Genomic DNA, 4,238 nt, shown 5'->3' on the forward strand with positions numbered 1-4,238 from the left:
AAGAGTCTTCTATAACTTGTATCCGTGATATTTTATGTTGTAGAATTAGAAAAAAACTAGGATTGATAGTTTTATATTGGCGTTTATTAAATTCACACTCTGGGGAATATTCTTATGATTTCATAATATTCGTGATTATAATATTCACGGAAAGACTATAAATAAAGCAAAATCTGATTATGAAAATAAACTAATTCTCTCGACCAACAAAGTGCAATTATATAAATAAGAAAGTCTGTGACATCTACAATCCAAGTTCCTAGCGTCAGAAATGATAATTTTAATGTTGCGCAATCGGAGAAAGAAACTGCAACCATATTCTCTGAATATTTTTTAAACTATAGTAAAGAACCCGATGGCGACATTTCTGACGTCGATTACTTTAACCACCATCTGACTAATATTATTATTAGTCCAAATTGTCTGTGAAAACTAACTCTTTTGTCTTAAAACGATGTGGTAAATCACTATGTCTATCATTAACTATCTATCCTTATCGAAAATTCTTTCAATTCAGGCAGTATTTTGACATCTTGGAGAAATGCTAACATAATTTATCCACAAGGGGATAAATTCAATAGGAAAAATTATCGCCAAATCAGTTTAACACCAATTTAAATAAAAATAATGAAATAATACCGGATTTTATGATTCCTTTTCTTGAAATTAAAATTATTTCGGATCAACAACATGGTTTTCTTCCTGATGTGTTTAATCTTCTGTTTGAATGATTGAAGTCTTGACAGAAAAGAAACATTGATGTAATCTAATTGGATTAATCCAAGGCTTTTAATAAGGTACCCTTGAACCGTTTATTTAAAAAACTTCAATATTATGGAATGAACACATTTCTCCTTGTATGGTTATCTGATTTTCTTAGTAACCATAAATTAAGAGTCAAAGTTGGTAGCAGCTTTTCCGAATTTAAAAGTGTTAGAAGTGATATTTCTCAATTATCTATTTTAGGACTCCTATTGTACCTGATTGACATGTTTCAGAATGCCATTAGCTGCAGTGGACTGCAGAATGGTTCATTCCCATTAATTTCAATAAATGTGAAGAGGACGACTACATTGATGATGAGTATAATAATAATGAAAGCGATGATGATTATGATGGTGTGGATGATGACGAAAAGTTTATGGTGCGTTCCATCACTACTCATACAGATAAAAAAAAACAAAATGAATATTTTATCTAGGAATTCATCAAGAAGCTAGATATCCTTGAAAAGTATCTTGGTTGAAGTTTTTTAAAAAGTTACCACTTAAATGTTCAAATTCTATTCCAAGTTTGAAACGATAAATGACTAAAGATTTGTGGTTAACATTAACACCTTTCACAACTATTGAAAAGTAATTTTCCACAATGGTTCTGTTATAAATACGCGTAACACGTTATATAAAGCCTCATGTAGAGCTAATAATTTGAGTCAAAAATGATTTGTTTGGAGGTAATAAATACATCGCAATTGTTTCAAAACAATAACAAATGTTTCGCAGACTCGTACAATCAAATATTTTGTCAGAGTGCGATACCTATTTCTAATTTGGCAAAAAAGTTTATCCTTGGACTGGGAATAAGCGTTTAGGAGTAATGATTCAGCAAACACTCATTTGGAATTGTTACAGTGACAAAACCTCATATTGAGGCAGAATAGGTCTCTAATAACGCAGGGTGCAGGTAATGGCAAAACGTTGAGGCCTCGGTCCTGTATAGCTGTAGATACAGGGCGTAAAGTCAATGTTAACTTAGAGATGACTAAAACGCTGCAATTGAAGTTTAGAAAAGTGATTTTCAAAGGCTTCCTCCAGGAAGAAGACACATGCATTAAGTGCATGTGAGGACTTAGCAAGGGCGCGCTGTTTGAAGAACAAAACCCCAAAACTGGAAGCTATGTAACCCACTGTCAAAACTGTGGAGTAAAAATTGGAGCAAGTTATTATTATGTAACATCTTTAGTTTAAAAACTTGTATATTATTATGCGGGGTATCAATATATTCTATTAATCCAGGTAGTACCTTAGAAATGAACAAAAATGGAAGGAATGGTGATACTGTTACTAACTAAAGAAGGACGGAAGAAAGAAATTGGCAGCAGAAATATTTAAAATGGCACTGTTGAAATATAAATTGTAGAATATTATATTGATAAAGTTAAATCCAGTTAATACATGTCAAGAACACGCAAATATAATATTTTTATTTGTTATTAATTTGTACTGAGCATCTTTACGTAAAGCTAGCCCATCTCGTATCTGCCACAAATCTAAAAGATTATTATTATTAGTTAATAATAGTGCCCACCTTTTACAGACTACTTATTAAAGATGAACCAATACTAATTCTTACTTAATCATAATTATTATAAATTTTACTAAATAATTTAGATCATATTTAGAAATTATCACAAAATCAAGACCCGATTATTAACAATTATAGTAATGAAGGATAAAACACTTCCTTAATGAAATGCTAATGCGTATTATGTTTATATCAAATGTACATGCATATCTACATATACATTTCCTAGTAGGTATCCCAGCCAACCCATACTTTCTATTCTCAATTCGGGTAAATGGTCGCAATGAACAATTTCTGATTTAATGGACTAACTGAATCATTTAATAAATTTGGAAAGTAAACAGTCACAGCAGCTGGAGAGCGCAGATAATTACCGGGTTACTAATTAAATATTATCTAGAGTTATATTTAACAAATTTTGATGAAAAGTTAATGTTATGTGTACGGGGCTATGAAGACCGTTAAAATGTACATGTGCTTTAAACGTAAAATATGTTGGTTCTTATGAATATGATCTACATCGGATATCAAATTAATTTTTTCAATGGAACGGAGTCCATCATAATTATTATTATTCTAAGATAGATTATGTATTTTAAGATTTTTCTGATAAGTTTAAAAAAGAAATACAGTAAAAATTACAATAGTTAAAATACATTAGTCATCTCCATCATTGTAGGTTGCGAAAGTCTAATTGAAATGTGAATTCGCAAATACAAAGTATAATAAATATGTAAGACTACTTTCGAGCTTAATGAGATTTCACATTTAAGATAAATAAAAATTGTTGACAAGATTACCAGATGGTTACCGAAAAAGGCATATTTTAATTTGGAGGTACAATTACAACGAAAATGTTATAGGAATAATAGTAAAATTGAATTATTGGTGGTATTTTAGTACATACTTAGAAATAATTAGAATTTATCTCTTGTAGCGTTAATAATGATTATCCCCAATTTCAATCCGAAAATTAATTTCAAAGAGAACATTTTAAGGTACACCAAACATTTGGGCGGTCCCATATTGAGGTAGCACAGGGCAGTACACGCATGTGTTAGACAAACCATACTTGTAGAAATTGTATACCTAGAAAGACACAAACTCTTTTCTTCAGAAGAAACTGTGAAACTGGAAATTAAGTCCTCTTGTGGAAATTTATATTTACTTATGTGCACAGATTCACGACATTTAGTCGTTTATTCGTATTAATTTTCGTTTCTCAGATACTCGTCTTTAAATGTATTTCTGATGGCTATTTAAATATTCCTGTTCGTGTACCAATTTTCTCTAAGAGCTAGGGAACTACATAGGGACTTTCTTTCGAGTAATCCAAGGAAATCCCAACTAACACTTCGTGTAAATGCAGTTGAATCAGCTAGTCATCCACTCGCTCGGTACGTGTCACATCAAATTAAAGACGTGGGAAAACGGAACACAATGTCAAAAACACTGGAGGTTTTATTGGCAAAATCAAGGGAATTCGACTAGACCTAGATGATGTCTTAATGAGTTTGACGTGCAGTCTTTATTCAATGTGTTAATTAAACAAACTTTGGAATAATTTCATCCTAGGTGCATTGCAGAAGACAAGAACGAGAATTTAATAGACTTGGCAAAGGTGTGCACCAGATGGACCTTCTTCTTCTTCTTTAGGGATCAGTGTTGTGAACAAACTGAAGGAACAGCTATGGTCTCACCATTGTCCCTAGCTTTGGCAAAGATCTACATGGCCTTCAAGAAGAAAGTCCTGCTGTCAGCAACTCTAAAGCCAAAGTGTTGCCTCATATATTGAGCGACGCATTTATTATTCGTCATCATGTATATAACAACGTAGAAGGATTCTTGAGCCCATTATGGATTACATTCGGACATCAGTTTCACCCTGGAGATGGAATAAAATAGTACTCTGTCGTTCCTAGGTGTTCCTGCCA

This window comes from Anoplophora glabripennis, unplaced genomic scaffold, assembly GCF_000390285.2.
Source record: "Anoplophora glabripennis isolate ALB-LARVAE unplaced genomic scaffold, Agla_2.0 scaffold1124, whole genome shotgun sequence".
Lineage (NCBI taxonomy): Eukaryota > Metazoa > Arthropoda > Insecta > Coleoptera > Cerambycidae > Anoplophora > Anoplophora glabripennis.